Source organism: Pogoniulus pusillus, chromosome 6 (assembly GCF_015220805.1).
Source record: "Pogoniulus pusillus isolate bPogPus1 chromosome 6, bPogPus1.pri, whole genome shotgun sequence".
In the NCBI taxonomy this organism is placed as follows: domain Eukaryota; kingdom Metazoa; phylum Chordata; class Aves; order Piciformes; family Lybiidae; genus Pogoniulus; species Pogoniulus pusillus.
In genome coordinates, this window is record NC_087269.1 from 45,503,513 (window position 1) to 45,523,432 (window position 19,920).

Below are 19,920 nucleotides of genomic sequence, written 5' to 3' on the forward strand. Positions count from 1 at the left end.
GTGAAACACAATAATGCAGATCTGGAACAACATTGTTAAATGTTTGTGTAGCTGTACACATTTAGAAAAGTTCTTGTTTAGAATGTATGGGTTTTTTGAAAGCTTAACCTGAAAGACTCCTCTGTAACAGAGTATAGTCCCCATTCTCCATCGCACTTTTCTCATCTGCTTTGATCCTAATTTGTACTTTGATTTCCTTCCATACTGCTGCAATTTCAGTTTGTAAATAGAGTTTTTCAAACATTTGTAAACCAAAACATCTGTACAAACCAGTTGAAAAATTCCATTCATGTGACTTTTAGGTCACTCCATACACATACAAATTCATAACCATAGTCTGGACATTGTTTCTGCACCAATGTCACTATCTTAAGTACCTCAATTCTTTAGGCACTATCTCCAGTGTAGCTGCAGTATGCCAGTACAATCTTGCTTTATACCAGGATATTTTATTCCTCCTTCCATTGCAGAATCCATTCCCTCCCCCAGAGTCTTCTCTTTATCAAAGAATCTGTGGCTGGCATGAGGGATCTCTTACTCATGACTGATGAAATTTTATGTGCAAATAAAACTTAGACATATGGAACATCACAGGCAAAAGTCCCATACAGTCATCTAACTACAAAGAAATTCTCTGATTTCAGAGGACGTATTGTGCAGGAGCTAAGTGGTGGCAGGATAAGAGAACTGCTGGGATTTCTGGATGCCAGCTGTGCAAACCAAGAAGTTGTCAGGCACCTGCTGAATACAGCACACGAAATGTAAGCAGGTTCTGAATCTGGCATTGTAACTAAACAGACATGTAAAAAAATGTCTTTTAAAAAAAGGTAGTGGTGGTGTTGTTTCATGAAGTATTTACAGTATCGTCAGGGTTGGAAGAGACCTCACAGATCATCAAGTCCAACCCTTTACCACAGAGCTCAAGGCTAGACCATGGCACCAAGTGCCACGTCCAACCTTGCCTTGAACAGCCCCAGGGACAGCGACTCCACCACCTCCCCGGGCAGCCCATTCCAGTGTCCAATGACTCTCTCAGTGAAGAACTTTCTCCTCACCTCCAGCCTAAATTTCCCCTGGTGCAGCTTGAGGCTGTGTCCTCTTGTTCTGGTGCTGGCCACCTGAGAGAAGAGAGCAACCTCCTCCTGGCCACAACCACCCTTCAGGTAGTTGTAGAAGTGGTGGTTTATTTCTACCATCTTCATGTGAGTTCCACTCTTTGTTTTAAAAAAAACCAAGATTTATTTTTCAAATAGAAGGTATCATTATTTCCTCTTTACTTTCAACCTGTCCTATTCCTTACAACTTTCCTTCCAGTTCACCTCTTCAGTTTTCAAAGATGCTTCCGAGAGCACAAATCACTCCCTGGAATCCGCAAAGAGCTGAATTTCTGCCCCTCAAACATACTTCCAAACATTTCACTGCTGTAGCATCCACTCTTAAGTTGGATCTTACACTTAAGGCTCTTCCAGACACCATCCAGCAAAGTGGTTTAATGCTACTGCCCTCAGCTGTCTGCCCTATCCCTCTTCAAAAAGTTACTGACCCCACAGACATGTGCTGTGCCATACAACCAACCCTAAGCCAAGTGGTGGTGGTTCTTTACTAAAAAACTGATAGAATAGAATATTTTAAAGTTGAGGACAAGAAACTTACTTCAAATAAAAGTGTTTTCTTAGCTTTCACACATGTGCTTTCAGTAACACAAAATTATTCATAGCTTCCCCATTTCTAATTCATTCCACTTGGCGAATGGCAAAAACCAGAGGCAATGTCAGACATGAGGTAGACTGCCAGGATGAGTATCCCAAGGTTGATTTTCTTTTCCAACCACAACATGATGTGTAACTGATCTAAAGCACCACCACTGTTAATTAGCACAGCTGAGGACTAGGAATGCTTGAGAGATCCGGATGCCCTTAGAGAAAACAGGAAAAAAGCCCAACCCACAAAAAAACAACCCAACAAAAACCACACAAAACCAACAACAGAAGTAAAACAAAACAAATTAAAAATTGAAACCAGCAAACCCACACAGCACACCTGCGAGCCACGTGAGAGAACAAAAGAAAAACAACAACAATAAAAAAACTGTGGCTGTTTGAGGGGTCTCAGGTTCCCTTAAGAAAACTACAGAGACCAAGACTCATGCCATGGGATGGACCTGGTCATCCCAGGATGTTGTAATGTCATTATCCTAGTCTGCTTTCTGGTATCACAGCTTACAAACCAGTGCCTGGGCAATACCACTCTCTTTTCCTCCCTGCCTCCCCTCCCTTCACCATTCCTCTCCAGGAAGAGTGTGCATTCCTTCCTGTCTCATGGTTTGTGTTCAGGAGATGGCTTCTGGCTGGCAGGGAATTACGACCTGCACCATGCAGCCTGCTGAGGCCCTGTAGGCCTAAGGTGGGGGAGGAGGGGGCAGTTCCGGCCTGCTCTCAGGGCTGCTGGTGGTGGAGGCAGTGGAGTATTTCTAGGTAGTTTTAGTGCAATAGACCTGGCTTAGCTTGTGGATGTATTCATTCCACCTGATTGCCTTTTACATACATGCCCTAGAAAACAGACTATCTCTTTAAACCTCCAGTCAGTGTGCAGTGTCTTCCTTCCTACTCGCCAAAAAGACAATCACTTCTGTCCTCCAGACCTGGGAAGCTCATGGCCTCAAACTGGGACACAACCAAACCAACTAAGTGGAATTTAGAAATACAAACCCATAAATGATCACAGATAACAAAAAGAAAATGTTTATACCCTTTTTTTCATGACACTGCATCAAACCAGCCAAATCCAACTTTCATTGTTAAGTAAAACTACAGAAGCATATATTTAACTTGAGAGGAATTTGGGTATGAGGACACAAAACCTCTGGGGATTTACTACTTTACTGCAGGAAACTGATACTTCTTAACTTGCTCAGCACCTGGACTTGAAATTAGCCCCCACAAATCACTAACAAATGTTGGTGTAGAGCAGTACTTGGTAACAAAATTGACAGCTAGAAGGGAGCACGTCCAATACAGAGACCACACTGACTTTGCAGATTAGCTTAAGGGGACTTGCTCAATACAACTTATTTCCTTCAAGTTAGAAAAGAATGTAAAAGTAGAAATGAAGATGACATGAAAGTCAACAAGGAACCAGTACAACAGCACAACATCTCTGGAAACAGCACTGAAATGGTCCTTCCAGACATGCACAATTTCACTTGTATGTGTCCAGATAGCATGACTTTTCCAGAACACCAAGTAAAAGACATCCCTATCAGAAAAAAAGGTGAGGCATATGATGGAACAGCAAATTGACATCCAGTTCTGGCTTAGTTTTGCCAGAATACTACATGGTAGCAAAAGGACAGATGTACTGGGTTTGTTCAGCCATCTTGGCTAGATCCAGTTCAAACACCACACATATTGATAACAAGTCTAAAGTAGAGTTATGATCAGAAAATGATACTCCTTTCCCAATACAATTTGTATTCCATGTTCAAGTGCATTCTTTGAAGCTCTTGAATCATTAAATCAAGGAAGTTGTATATGAAAGGCAAGGGTAAAAAGCATGAAGCTCTGTTTCCTATCACTCAATCACTCTAACAAACCAGAGCACACCAACAGATACAAACCTCTCACAGCAACATTCTGACACAGGTTAAGTACCTACAAGGCCCTACCTGTACACAGATGGCCCTCCACAATGCAGAGGAGTCCAGCAGTCCTGGGTCCCCCAAAATTCCTCTCACTCTGTGGTTCGAAGGGGCGAGGAAAGGCACAAAAACCTTCCCCGCACCCTTGCCCTGTGGGCTTGAAGAGAGGGAAGGGAAGCAAAGGGTCCTTCTGGCAGGAGAGGTGTCCCGTGCAGACGCCTGCGCTGGGATCGGGCTGTGGTCTTTGCGCCTACCACGTGGCAAATGGACTCCTTGTCAAGGACAGGTATAAGCATTGGGGCACTTCCTACCTTGGGCTCCCGCCTTAGAGTTCTCCCCCGCCTGGACAGTTGCTGTGGAGAGAGGCCCCTGGCGCCGCGAAGGACAAGCTGCTGAGGGACTGGGCCTGCCCGGGTTAGGAGAGCTCCCCACTGTAAGCACCCTTCTGGGCAAGCTCCATAGGCCTAAGGCTCCTCAGCTGCCTTTTGAAAGCGAGAGAGCTGGCAAGCATCTGCTCTGCCCTTCCTGTCAGACAGCCTAGCTCACCTGGGAGTAATCTTTCTGCTCAGCCTGATTAATAATGGGGGAAAGTTGTGTTTACAGCTTAGCCCTTTCCCTTTCCTGACCTCTAAAATAGCCACATTTATCCATAGTATCCTGTGTAAGAAATTCTCGAGCAAACTGAGTCTGCTAATTAAACTCAAATAATTTCTCCATATAGTTTTGGGGGTGGGGGTTCAGGAAAATAAAATCATTCCATTTTTAAATCTATTCCTGACTTGGCCATGTTAATTCCCTGCCTCCACAACGACAGGTCTCAGAGGCTCACCTCTAGAAACACTCCAGGCAGTTTTCTCCAAGAGGAAACTCAGGCACTAGTACTAAGATTATCTTCTGCAGGGTCTGCTCTCCAACACCAAAATAAAAGATCACTGTGCCCAGTTTGGCTTCCTCTGACCAGGACAGTCAACTGAGATGGATATTTTGTATTACAACGCAAAGAAATAAAAACAGTTAAAAGATTAAGTGTAAAAAACCTCAAAAACAGAGACTTGGTGATTTATTCTGCAAGTAGGAAGAAATGCATTAAAAATGTCTGCAGTTTTAAGACACTGCAGCACTAAGTCCTAAAAAGTCCAGTGTCCAGCGAGTTTATGAAGACAAGGATGATCAAGAGGCAAGTCATTTGCACTGCCTCTATTGAGCAAACTGCTTGCTCAAAACATGAGTTCATGAAATTTGGTTTTTCAGAGTTGCTTCATCGAGAAGGTACCAATGACATTAAATAGAAATATGATCCAAGGACAACATTTTAACTAGTTTCCATGTTCTTTGGGTTCAGCTTAAAATGTTGGAGTACATGGATGGTAAATGCTGAGAGTGAGATCTCAAAATAAGCACAGGCAGATTTTGAAATATGCCAAGTTTTACACTTCAGCTACTATGGACAAACTTAATTGTTTTTCACTCATAGCTTACTCAAAGGACCTTAACTAGTGGCTGTTAAATCAATCTTTTCCTCTCTAATGATCATCACATAACCCAAATTTTATCTTAGGTTCTAAGGTAAAAAAAAGAGACACAAATAATAAACAAAAATATATACTTTTTGGAAGCTTTAAAATGTAAGAAAAGGTCCAAAATATCAATAGTGAATGCCACTGAAGATAAATATTTTAGCACAATCTTTTTTACCTATGTATCTATTTAAATTTTATACATGTGTGAATAGGAAAACAGCTCAAAGTGTCTTTGGGATTTTTTGCCACACAGAATCATAAAACTGTCAGGATTGGAAGGGATCTCAAGGATCATCTAGTTCCAACTCCCCTGCCATGGCCAGGGACACCTTCCACCAAATCAGGTTGCCCAGAGCAGCATCCAGTCTGGCCTTAAAAACTTCCACAGATGGGGCTTTGCGACACCTCTTTGGGCAACCTGTTCCAGTGTCTCATGACCCTTCCTAACACCTGCTCTAAATCTACCCACTTCTAGTTCCCTCTAGTCCTATCACTACCCAAAATCTGAAAAAATCCCTCTCACCACTTTTCTTGTAGCTCCCTTCAGACACTGAAAGGCCACAATAAGGTCTCCTCAGAGCCTTCTCCAAACTGAACAACCTCAGCTCTCTCAGCCTGTGCTCACAGGAGAGGTGCTCCAGCTCTCTGATCATCCTCTTAGGCAAAAAACTTTAAGCAAGAAGAAATGTCCATGATTTTTTTTAGTTTAAGACACATGATGGTTTTCTGAAAGGCAGAAAGTGAGGCATGCAGTGCACTTAACAATGCTATTTTTACTCTGTTCATTATGCTCATATCACAACTCTCCCTTTTTTGTGTGGTTTTGTTTGTTGTTTTGGGTTTTGTTTGTTTGTTTTCCCCTTTTTGAAACCTCTCCACTGGCTCTGTTGCCAAACATTTTTGAGATTATCAGCAAATACTGAAATCATCAAAAGCTCATTCTTTGCTGGTTACCACGCAAACTGCACAGGAGCAAATCTTAAATAGTATCTCTGAAGTCACCACAACATCACAAATAATCTTATGTGAATACTTCTGTTGACACCAATGGCTCCAGTGGCCACTCTAAAGTGGGTCCAGTGGTCAGATAAATAGATTTTAGTGCTGTAATATTTAAACTACAAGAAAGGTAAAGAATTTCAGTGTTTTGTCAATCCATTCTGCATACACAATCCATTTTTATATATGCCTGTGTGTATGTATAACCCATAAATCACTGCACAAATATATCAGAAATAAAATATTGACACTGACTTGTTTTTTTTTTTTTTCAAATCTACTTTTGCACTCAGTCTGAGTAGGTAACAAGACTCAATCACATTCAGAACTTTAACATTAAAAAAACCCAATAATTTAAGTCTCTCTTGAGTCAGATCATTTAATGAATCTTCTAGATGTTAAGAGGTTTTATACACTTAAAAAAAAAAAAAAAAGCAATAATTTTCCAAATGCAATGCCATGATATTGCCTCTGAGAGCTAAGAGATAAAGTGATACACATATGCTGAACACATGGGTATGAAGGAAGTGGTTACCTTGGCAACAACAACCATGTAAAAGCTTCCTTCTACTAAATTAGAATAGTGACTATTGGAAAAAATGTTTGGTTTTTTTTCCCAGTCAGATGCTGAAAATAAGTTATTATATTTCATTTGTAGATTTTCAGAGCCTTAGACTTTCTGTGGCTAAACATGTGCTTTAACCCATGTACTTCCAAGTCCTAATACCCAGCACTTCTGTGGTATGTTGTTTCTACTGATTTCCAAATTCAATACTTTATTTAGGTAATTGAAAAAGAAAAAGCTGCAGACACATTTGGACAAGCTGAATTTGCCACCATGGTCTTCAACTGCAGATATTCTGTATTTTGCAAAGATTTCACATTTTGCACCTTTCCAGGTGCCTCAGAAAATAAATGCTTTCTGAATGCTATTCCAACATCTTAATTATTATCAATTATTAATCAGGTTAACATTATGATTACCAAATTATGAATCAGGAAAACCTCAGCTCACATCAGATAAAGGAATTTGGCTAGCAAAGACAACTGGCAAATGGAAATAAAAATCTCAGCCAGTTCCACCTTCAGTTCTTTATACAGCTGCAAAAAGCATGACTAGGAATCTTTCTTTAGTTTCCAGAGATACGTGGCAATTGCTTGCACCAAAAAAGTACAGCATCCATAACTGGGCAAGAAACGTGCTTGAGTCATGCTCCATTCCCTTCCACGGGAGAGAAACTCATAGTGGGTCAATGGGTAGTAGTCATATATATCTCAGATTCCAATATGCAGAGCCAGCACTGTCTACAATATGCCTTATTATTCCAGTAATAATAGGTGCTGGGGATCTGGTGAGGGAAAAGTCATAGTAAAAACAGTACTAATAGTATGGCATTAGCCTAATCAGTGTCACTCCTACTGATTTCTCCTCCATAGGCTTAGAAACACTTAAATAAGAACTAAATGTCTACATTCTTGAGATTATCTGATCTTCAGTGCTTCATTCGAACTCTTGTGCCTGTGACAAGACAAATGCATTTTAAGGATGCAGCACATAAAAAAAATCTGTCTTCTGTAAACACTTTCAGTGTGCCTATTTAGAGAAATTCTTGAATTGAGCTTATGCGCTTTGTGTCAATTCTCAGTGAGCCTCAAACTTGCTTTGCCTATGTTAAGTCATCCCTACTGCTCATTAAGGAAGTCCCACCGGCAACATATGACACAGTCAGACTGTTGTTAGGAGAAGGAAGATGCTAATTTATGACTTGCTTGCTTACATTTCCTGATTATTCAAAAACTAATTCTAAATCTTGTTATGCTGTTATCGTTCGTTTCAGCAGAAATGCCACAATAACATCATTTAGCCCTAACACCTCTCCCACAGAGTTAACTGTGACCACAGTAGCTAATTACTGCAATTTCTTTCCAGCAGTGATTTGCTGCCACTTATGGACTGCATAAAATGCAGAAACTTTTCACCTGGCAGATACAGGCCCAAGGACAGGTAAACTACTCAGGATACAAAGACCATATGCTAGTGAATGACAGATGTACTAAGTATCCAGATCAGGAAAAAACAGCTCGAATTAAGATTCAAATTGCTTCTATAGGTTAAACCAGCATACTCCATTACAGATGTTTCTTCAAATGATCAGTGCAACCAAACTAAAACAGAGTTGCACAGCATAGCACCAATAATTATCTTCAGCCTCCTGGTACAATTATAAATAGTAACAGCTGCTACACTCATCTCTGAGCCTTTCAAAGAACTTCTTTTGCTCTAACTCTGCCTAGGAACTAGATATGCTAAGGCTTTTCAGCCTCCAATACACTGCAAAACTTACATTTTGCCAACTACAAGCATTTAGTCTCATCATACAGCACTCACACGTCTGATGGTTTGTAGAAAATAGTCACAAAATACTGGAGCTAAGTAAAGAAATTTTATGTACCTATACTCTGATTCAGAGTCAACTGAGAAAATATTGGGCCATCTAATTCCAGATGCTAAATGCTTTTGAAACTGTTAATTACTGGACTAAAATCTATTCCCATTCATGTGACTTTGAAGTAAATGCCAGGGAAATGCACAGACATGAACACTGCTCAAATTCAGGATTAAGAAAAGTGTAAGCTTTCCCTCCAAGCTATTCAGAAATTAGCATGCATTCCATGTATTGATATGATTATTTCACTCCCCAGATGATGGACTGCTTCAATACAATTTAATAGGAAGGTACTCTGTGTGCTGCATTTCTACAGATGTGGAGATTCTAGGGATGTCATTCAACATGTAAACCTTTGACTAACTCAATATTCTGATGTAAAGGAGTTCCAATAACCTTTGGTGGCAGAGTTTTCTAATGAAAAATTCAATCAAAGGTGCAGAGGTGAACTGATATACTTCCTGTCACTTCCCAGATAGATGTCAAGATTTGGGTAGAACTAAGAACCTCTGACATCCAAGTCAGCTGCCTATGCTGGGATTTATACCACGTATCCTACCTCCGAACATGTATCTCAGTGAAAGCATAGAGGGCATTTGGAGATTGCTAGGTCTACAAGGTTATTTTGCATAAAAGACCTATCAGACAAACAACATATAAAGCAACAGAGTTCAGGAAACAACCTGGATGTCGCATTCTACACCAAACAAAAGAGATGCTGAAATTAGTATGATGCAGGAAAAAGAAGCAGTAAAAAAAGAAGACGTACAAGATAAAGCAATTTATAACAGCCTTTAGCAAGTGCACGCAGCTCCTTGCTGCCAGAGATCTGCTTTCCAACAGGAAATAATAAAATTAGATTTTTGGTGATGTTAATTATATGCAAATTAAAATTGGGTGCACATTAATGCAAAGAGTTGAATATCCATTTAATCAGATCCTCCCTGCAGCGTCCAATGATAAAAATGACAGAAGACTTGCATTGCTAATTCTGAACTTCTCACATCTTCCACGTACTTACCTTGTAAACCAACTGCTGCCGTGACACCTGCCTGCTGGGCTGAACGTTTATGTTGATTAGGTCTATAGGAGCTAGTGGTAATCCTCCTGAAGGGAAAGTTCAGTTCCCTGAGCCAGGAAACCTGAAGTGCAAATCCCTGTAGTAACTGGAATCATTTAGCAGCTAAAATCAACAACAACAAGCCCCTAACATTAAAGATCATTTGATAAGAATTTAGACTGTAGCCTATTCTAATATGCTCCATAGTGAGGCCACAGATCTACTGTTTAGATCTAGTTTCCCTCTCTTATATCAGCAGGGAAGAGAAGTGTTTCTAAACTATCTGATTACATGTATAATCTCCCTTGAGTATTCTTTCCTGAAAAAGAGCTGCTGAATATCTACCCTTTTCTCAGTCTCCTTTTTTTTTTTTTCTGAGCTTTTATCTTCACTTCTAATTCTAGTATTTCGAGAAACTTCCCAAGGAATAGAAGGGCAAAAAGCCTCCTTGATGCAGAATCTCTGTATTAATAACAGTGACAAGAGGGCCCTTAACCCTGTTTAATAGCTAAAAAGACAAGTGGCAGGGGAAGAAAACAGAAATTTATACGAACGAGATGATATTCTATTATGCTGCCTCACATGGTGACAGTATAGGCTCATGAATTTTCATCTGACATGACAGTTGAGATCATTTCCAGGGTCCTACTGCAGAGAATGCAGATTTGCCTTTCTCCTCACATCACAGGGCTGTTCAAATCAGCACCAGCTGGACTGGCTTCTCATGAATTCATCCTTATAAGGAAGAAAGAAGAAAATATATCATTTTGCCCAGTGCATTATTAAAGGGAAAGGTACACTTGTTGGGATGGTAAATCCTGCCAATAGGGAAGGAGGCTCCTTATTGTCATGCCGCACAGCTTTGCTCAAAATCACAACATCACAGAACCTTAGAGGTTGGAAAGGACCTCCACAGATCATTGAGTCCAACCTCCCTGCCAAAGCAGGATCACCTAGGGTGGTCTGCACAGGAATGCATCCAGGCTGGTTTTGAAAGCCTCCAGAGATGGAGACTCCACAATCTCTCTGGGCAGCCTGTTCCAGGGCTCCATTAGTCTTATTGTAAAGAAGTTTATTCTCATGCTGAGGTGAAACTTTCTGTGTTCCAGTTTGTAGCCATTGCTCCTTGTCTTATTGTTGCTGACCACCAAATAGAGATTACCCCATCCACTTGACACCCACCCACAGTCATCCTTGTGGCTCTCCACTGGACTCCTTACAGCAAGTCTCTGTCTCTTGAACTGGGGAGCCCAAAACTGGACACACTATTCCAGGTGTGGTCTCACCAGGGCAGAGCAGAGGGGGAGAACATCCCTAGGCCTGCTGGACACACTTTTCTTGATGCACTCCAGGATGTCATTGGCTCTCTTGGCCACAAGGGCACATTGCTGTCCTATGGAGAACTCACTGCCCACCAGGACTCCAAGGTCTGCCTCCACAAGGTGCTTTCCATCAGGGCAGCTCCCAACCTGCAGCGGTGCCTGCTGCTATTCCTCCCCAGATGCAAGACTCTGCACTTGTCCTTACTGAAATTCATAAGGTTTGCCTTCCCCCAGTACTCCAGACTATCCAGATCTTGTTGGATGGCAGCACAGCCTGATAGGGTGTCAGCCACCCTCCTCCCCTGAATTTTGTATCATCAGTGAACCCGATGAGAGTACACTCCATGTCCTCATCCAGATCATTGATAAAGATATTGAACAAAACTGGACCCAGTATTGATCCCTGAGGAACATCACTACCTACAGGCCTCCAACTTGATGCTGTGCCACTGATGACAAATCTCTGAACTCCATTGTCAAGCCAGTTTTTGATCCACCTTACAGATCAACAGTCTATGCTACCTCTCCTGAGCTTATCTAGGAGGATGTTGTGGGAGACAGTATCCAAAGCCTTACTTAAGTCAAGGTATATGGCATTCACAGCTCTTCCTCTGTATACCCATTTTGTCCTGGTATCATAGAAGGCTATCAGATTAGTCAAGCAAGATCTTCCCTTGGTAAATTCATGTTGGCTTCTCGTGATAACCCTCTTTTTTTTCCATGTGGTTAGAGACGGCCTCCAGGCTAGGCTGCTCCATCACCTTTCTAGGGATGGAGGTGAGGCTGACTGGTCTGTAGTTGCCTGGGTCTTCCTTCATGTCCTTTTTTGAAGACTGGAGTGACATTTGCTTTTTTCCAGCAAATCCCTGGGCAGTCCTGTTCAGTGGTTAACACAGGGATAAGGCTGAGTTAGGAAAAGGCCATCTAAAGTACCACCAGAAGTGGTACTTTAAGAATTAGATACGAGTCATAGATCCACCTCCTTTCAGCCAACAAAAACTGCACAGAAATTAGCTGATCACAAGATGGATGATGCAAACATTCTTAAGATGACAGTAAACCCTGCTGCAAACCCCCCCCTCTTGGATACTAGTAGAGTGGTAGAGTGAACTTCTTCAGGAGTGACTTGCTGCAGAGAAAGCACACAACTTGTCAAGCCACTTTTCATCATTTCTCAGCAGTTCAGATCTACCAAAAATGGCTCTGATATTTCTTTACTGGGATAAACTCCTTATCAACAAGTCCCATTTTAAGTTGAAAATGGAGGGAGGATGTTCTTTTCCTATCCGTGAATAGAAAAGATGCAGAAGACTATGAAATGTGCACACTCTAAAATTCTGACAGCTGTTCAAAATAGTCTGAACATCTAAAGATTCATGTGAACACCCAGCTCTGGACTAAACTGAATGCTTTGCTTTGGATAGAGAATAGTGTAATCACTTCTGTAGAGTGACTCTACTAAAAAAAGGTCAAACTTTCAAAGAATATGTTGGGGTTTTATTGAATTATGTGTCCAGTCCTTACAGTTTCTTTTTCCCCTTAAATAACTTAATGAATCATTTAATTTTCATTTCAGGAAGTGAGATCCTCAAAGCAGACAACAAACATCACTCATCATTCTCCAATATAATACAATTAAAAAATGAATAATATGTGATATAATTGCTCACATATATATTTTAATATACCCTCTTTGTTAGCAAAGATACTACCAATTATTAGCATAAGATTATATCTGGTAGCAGTTCATTGTGTTTTAATTGTTTTTTAACAACCAATAGTATTTAAACATTCTCTAGGAAAATAATTAAGTATGGATTAAATTTAATTATTTAAATACGGGTTTCCTGCCTGCTAATGTAAATCATTATTACAATTGGTGATTTAAATCAAGCCACCCTGCTGTGACCTGCCAAAAAAGTTTGCTGAATTGTAATCAAGTAATATGCAGTATTTAGTATTAATTGGAGTGTTTTATGGTTAGGTCTTGTTTCTGGAATGAGACATGCAAGTGCTTCCATGGGACTGAATTCTTAATTTCTCATTTCTCCTTTAATTGCATATGTCAGGTACAGAGTTTTATTGCATAACTTGTGCAGTCTTGTTTGTACAGAGGATTGTATGAGATTGCAGTGCATTAAATTTCTACAAGTGAGATCTGTCAAGTGAGTAATGAGCTGACCAAGATGCAGTCATGGCGTACCTGTACCATCAAAATATCTAAAACAGTGCTCATTGATCTAATTTCTTCATATCATTAGATAATCTGAGACCCATTCTTATAACTAGGTAACCCAATTAATTTCCAACTGCTATGAAAATAATCTTCATGAATGTCTTATCTGACATGAATAGTTCCCTTAAATGCTTCTCTATTTATCATCATCACAAAAACATCGAGTCCCATGCACTGTACAAATGCAGTTTCTTGGAGTTTTAAATATGTCTTCACATATTGTCTTCTTGTAAATCACAGTAAGAAGGACACTGAAATTGACCACTACCAACCATGCTTTCTACCTCAAAATACCCCAAACTTGCTCACAGTCTGCACATATTTAAGCTTCAATCTCATCATGTGTAAGTGAGTTTACATTTGGGTATCTATAATTTGCATACAGAAATCAAAGACTGAAAAGAGGATTATTAGGAAAAATAACATGCAATCATACCATCCCAAACAGCATACAGAGACAGTCTCTATCAAGAAAACACAGAATCAACCAGGTCCAACCTAGCACCCAGCCCCATCCAGTCAACTAAACCATGGCACTAAGTGCCTCATCCAGGCTCTTCTTGAACACCTCCAGGGGTGGTGACTCCACCACCTCCCTGGGCAGCCCTTTCCAATGCCAGTCACTCTCTCTGGGAAGAACTTCCTCCTAACATCCAGCCTAGACTTCCCACAGCACAACTTGAGACTGTGTTCCCTTGTTCTATTGCTGGTTGCCTGGGAGAAGAGACCAACCTCCACCTGGCTACAACCTCCCTTCAGGTAGTTATAGACAGCAGGGAGGTCACCACTGAGCCTCCTCTTCTCGAGGTTAAACAACCCCAGCTCCCTCAGCCTTTTCTTTATCAAAACGTCACAAAGTTTTTTCACATCTCACATATCTCTTTATGACTAAATAGTTCTATTACCAGGTGATATCTCTAGATCTCTTATACAAAAATAAAGGTACAGAAAACTAGTGCAGCAAGAAATACACAACTGACATCAAGTGAACACAGTTTATACAAATGATTATACATGACAGTTTATGGATTCATCATAGTAAAAAAACAATGTTGCATTGACCTTTAGATCTTTAGCACTGCACAGAAAACAGGGACTCAAGAGTAGTTTCTAAAATATCAGCTACAACAACAAAAATAAACAACAAATAAACAGACTCACAAAACAAACAAAAAAGACACAACATGTAAACAGTATCCTTCCACATCTCCTGCTACTTCAAACTCCCAGAAGTCTGGGAGAGGAATTTAATTACAATTCTGCCATGTCTCTGCATTCTTCAGGATACTTCACGGGGCAGCAAAGCAGTAAAACACAGACACACACAATTAGTTGCATGTTATACCTCTCTCCATTTAAAGCTACAGCAGATACCAGAAGCTAGCAAATGAACATACACTTCAATGACATTGTTTAACCTTCATCTTTAATTATTTTGTCATCGCCCTAGGAAAGAAAAAAAAGAGATACCTAGAGTAAAGCTTCTCAATTCCATTCACAGTCACAGTGTCTGCTGGAGGCCAACTGCCAAGCTAATATGATAGTCAGTGGTGTGTCTCTTTGAAGTTAATCAAGCCAATACCTACACCCCAGAAATCATGGGCTGGACTTCAAAAGATTGCAAAAAAAAAAAAAAAAAGAAAAATAATCAGGAGGTCCTGAAGGGAAAGGTTTGATAAGGGACAAAGAGCTGCCCACTTAGATAATTATGTAAATGGCCACAAAACTATGTCTGTGAAACTGTAAGACACTAAGGGGAGATGCATTCATAGGAATGAATTAACTTGAGCTGAAATACCAGAAATCATAACTATTGCACAGACATCATGTCTTTCAGAATTTAATCTGAAACTCCCTGTCTCAACATAACAGCTTTTAAACCCAGCAGGAAAACCCAACTCCAAGTTACCACTATTTTTTCTTTCACCTTTGCTCAAGTTCAGCCATTGCTGTTACTCTAGGTATCATCTCCACATTACCTTGCATTTTTCTTCCACCTATGGTTTCAATGTATAAACAGATATTGCAGTTCTTTTATTAAAGATGTACAGTGCCCAGCACAAACTGGCTCCGCTACTTGAACAGAAGTTGCTACAATGCAAATAAAATCATAAGTAATATTATTAATCCTCTCAGGCCCAAATGCTTGCAATGCACAACTTGTTCTGCAGCATGAAACTATGTGAGAGAACTGTTTGAGTTACAAGAATACTAACAGACTTACCAAAAAGCCTCTCTCAAAACCAAAAGCCTTCAAAGAAAGTTTATTTGCCAGAGCAGGGTCAGTCAGAGAATAAATCACAACTCAATGACTAATCTATCCTTCTTCTGTGAGCTGTAAATCTTTAAGAAAGATGAGGAAGTTCTCAAGTTGGTCATGACACAAGTGGTAAATCTCAGTTTGTCACCAGCTAATAGGAATGAAAATATTAAACCACAAATATGTCATGCTAATGAAATATAATTTTAGATGCTTAACCTTTTAAAAGTATTAATATTAATGAAATTATTTCTAGATGGATGTTTCTTTTTGCAAATAAAGAAACTGATTGAAAATAATACTTCAGGCTTCAGACTCTATTCACTGCTTGTACAGTTGGGAAAATATTAGTGGTTGTTGAAGCTGAGACATCTGCCATCAGCCCAGCCCAACACTTCTCTTATCAGTTAACTGGTATTCTCAGACCAGTTAAATCTCACCCATTTTATTCTTCCATCTCCTTTTGTCAGCAGAACATATAGGTACAGATCTATCTACCCAGCAATTTCAAGGGTGTTGTATTCATTGATATCAGCATACACTTTAGACAAAGAACACATCTACATTCAGTAGAGTGAAAGAATTACATTAATACCTTCCCCATGTATATATCTGGGGCAGTACCATCAGCCTAGTCCAAGGAGGGAAGTAGACTGTGTCACCATTTCACAAGGTGCCTCTTACTACTTTCAGTTCCATCAGGTCTCTTTATATTTCCTGTCCTCCTCCATTAGCCTGTTTTACCAACGTGCTCAAACAGGAGCACAGACTGCCTTATGCCTTGGCCTTATGAGTGGACCTTCCTTCCTTCTGACATTGTTGCACTGGATTATGCCTAATTTTGTTAAGTAAAATATCAATAAATCTTCACAAAGTCTCAATCAAAATGTCAATGAGAACGATTTTCCAATGTCTTCAGAGTAAGGAAAATCAAGGTCTGAAAAATCTCACTCTGACTCTTCACCTACTGAAAAACCAGTTGATTTACTGACAGACACGTAGCTGGTTATTTGTTTGTGTATGTGCTTACAGGGTCAGGAATATAGACATAAATTCCATCTTCATGCTATGTGATTTGATAGTTCACTAACTGAAAAGGTACCAAATATGACCACAACAACGTTTTATGAAGTACTGTTGATCCAAAGATCAATATTAAGAATAGTAATTCAGGGAATATCCATCTTTGTGTAAGCAACTAGTTTCATCATCACCTCACTCACTTACTCAGTACTCCTTTCACTTATGCTGTTGTTGCCTTTACAATATTTACCTAAAAGCAATAGTGAGCTGCACAGTTCTGTGAAGGGATACAAGCTCTTCCAATTCTTTGAGAGAGGCAGACATCAGCCTATGGAAAAAGACTGTAGAATCTGGGGTGTTTCGCTTAGGGCTTTCACCGCTAATATCACCCTGCATTTTGTAACTACATCTTCTGTCACAAACTCCCAAGTACTGCTTACTTCAATCTCACTGAACAGCATTATGAACTAGGTGCCTTGCCCAAATCTGTCCCCAGAGATCCTGCATTTGTTAGATTTTCTCCAAGAAACCTTTGTGGCCTCTTCTCAGCATTGCTTTTCATTGCAATTCAGTACTCTAAGACAGCTTCCAGTGTTGCATTTACCAACAGAGGCAACTCTGGTAAGCTTAGTGATTGAGAACAAACAGCTGCCAAATGCACAAATCACAAACATCATAAAGCAAGCAGCTACTCATGTTAATATGGTTTTCTGACATTTTTCTTTTCAACTCAGGCAAGACTAACATGTAGGTTTTGGGAGCTGGGTAATCCTTTTAATCTATTTCAGTGATTTAGAAAGCAAACTGAGAGAACAAACTATTTTATTTCAGAAAAATACGAAGAACTTGGTAAAGAAAAAAGTTTTCACTGTTTCACCTTGTTCTGCCAACAAATACAGAGCACTGCCTTTGCTGGGATGCTGAATTTATACAGGTCAGCAGATTTGTACTAGTAAGGCTATCGCATAACACTCACCAAATTCATAGAGTCTCCATCTCTGGAGGTATTCAAAACCCACCTGGACGTGTTCCTCTGTGATCTGGTATAGGTGATCCTGCTCTGGCAGGGGGATTAGACTACACTATCTTTTGAGGTCCCTTCCAAGCCCTGTCATTCTGTGATTCTGTGTTTTAATCAATCCACAAGCAATAGTACTACCTGCTTCCATTGCACATTTGGAAGAGACACACAGGAGAGTAGGGGTTTGGCCTGACATTACACTTCCACAGCACATGAAATCTGCTTGAAACTCTGTTGGTTCACAGAATAAAAACCTATCATCAGCATTATTAATGAAGTCAGAACAGAACAGGAGACATCTCTAGCATCATAAGCCATCAAACACTAAACACCAGGCAGAAAATACCCCTTTGGAAAGATATATCAAGAGAAAAAGCATGCACATTTATTTTACCAGGATTTTGAGAGATGCCTTAAAGAGAAAGCTCAAGGAAAAAAATACTGCCAAATGACTGCAAAGTCTTACTCAAACTCAGAGGGAATTTGGTATCAATGTTCCTTAGGCTCCTCTTAAAGATTTCAGCCAAACTATAACTTCACAAGTCTGCTGTGACACCAAAATGTTTCCAAGTGAAACATCCAATCTACAGACAACCTCAAAGTACCACTGTTTTGTCTCTAGCTTGCTCTACCGGCTGTCTCTGTGGGCATTTGGGCCTTTAACTCATTCTAATCTTCCAGCTTCACTTTATTGTTTTGATAGGGTGATGGATTAAAAGCCAGTGTAGCAGTACAAATTATACTGAACTGAAGTATCTCCTACTTATTTTGTTAGAAATAATGTTTCTCTTCTCCCTTTCACTGTCTCCCTCCTTTCACTTCATTGTTACGAACACTTTTCCATTCTATCAAGATCATATTTTTTTTATATTAGGACAGGGGAAAAAAAGGATATAACATGAAGGAATTATTACTCATTAAAATTTTCAGAGGAACCCAGAATCAGATTGTGGAGAGACATTCATAAGCTTTACAACACAGATGGATGTTCAGCAATTTTTAAGAGGACATGCAGATACACAGTTCTGAAAATCTCCCATGGCACCTATTGACACTTAGTTTGTCAAGTGTCTGCACAGGCCTGGCTTTCATTGACTAAGATGAAAAACAGAACATGCTTACATGTAACTAGAATTCCGACCTAATTTTTACAACTAATAAGCAACTCACTGCTCTCGATTAAAAAGGAATTCAGATTTATTCAGACAATAAAATAGTGCCTTATTAGTCTAAAAATAAGATTCTTACTTTTACAGTACTTGTTTGTTTTTTAGAGGGAGGAGAGGAGATCTAAACAGCTTCTCAGCCCCCTATAATGCCAGACCAATTCTTTTTTTGCAGCATCTAGTCTGGCTAAGGTCATATTTAAGATGCTAGGTAGGTTAATGATGCACTGGTTTCAAGTTAATTGGAATATTTTGATTAGAAAGAATAGATTATAGGCTGTGAAAAGACAACAATAGTGATGTCTACTTAACTCATAGGTTTGCTGAGATGTTTAAAAACAAGGACACAAACATAGATAAGCCAGTCTGTGTTTCACCCTGGTTTCTGCCATATTAATGGCTTCTAGCCAGGTCTGTGTAAGCCAACTAATCATTGTGCTTATAATCCCCCTTGCCGATCCTTCCAACTCATCTTGCATGTAAGGCAGATACTGCGATAAGAGTGGGGGGTGGAAAGAAGGTGGAAGGGTGGCTGGGAGCCCCTCCTAGGCACTCTGATTTCTGGGAGGAGTATTGTGTTTCTGTATTACTTTTAACTTGTATATTTCTGTACCTAGCTGTAAATACCTGCAATGTATTGTAAATATCTGCTTGTATATTATGCTAAGCTGTGAATATAAAGCTTCATTCCTTAACTTCAGCTGGCTGAGTCTAGTCTGGGTGAATTCACTGGCAGAGTGGGTGTGTGAAGCCCAGAACCACTACACTGGATGACTCAAGAAAACATTATCACAGGAGCCTTTGCCCTTGGAAGTGAAGCAGAGAAAGTTAGCATGGGATTGGCCTTAGTCCCCCAAGGCACTACTTAAAGCTGCATACACAGACAAAGACAAAAATAAGTTTGAAAGGCAGAAAGGCAGACTTCAATTCAGTGAATATTTTGTATCATCTCTCTGGTCGATTTTTGTAGCATACTTTATTTCTTTCTCAGATACTTTGCTGACAGTGGATGTGTAAAGCAACACAGGGTTACTGCTAACAGATCACGAAGAGCTTCTCTGAAGGTCTGAGTAAATACTCTGACACACAGAGCTGAGCTGCCTTCCAGACAACGGTTTGACATCTGCTCCTTCATGTTAAAGCAAGATTTTACAAAGTCCAACTTCAATTCATTCTAAAGCCTCCTTTGAAGATCCCATTTAGACCCTCTTGCTGTAAATTTCACTTCC

At 40.0% G+C, this 19,920-nt stretch overlaps 1 protein-coding gene and 1 long non-coding RNA gene across 6 annotated transcripts in view; both read right to left on the reverse strand.

The window, feature by feature from the left end:
* The window catches only part of LOC135176378 (uncharacterized), a 32,733-nt gene extending 28,577 nt beyond the window's left edge, over positions 1-4,156 (reverse strand). For 2 of the 3 annotated variants that reach the window (XR_010302622.1, XR_010302621.1), the window contains exon 1: positions 3,949-4,156. This is a non-coding gene — a long non-coding RNA (uncharacterized LOC135176378). The remainder of the gene's footprint in view (positions 1-3,948) is intronic. The other variant, XR_010302620.1, reaches the window with a different exon arrangement.
* RPS24 (ribosomal protein S24) overlaps positions 1-19,920 on the reverse strand; it is a 509,972-nt gene that overhangs the window by 404,053 nt on the left and 85,999 nt on the right. The window lies entirely within an intron of this gene.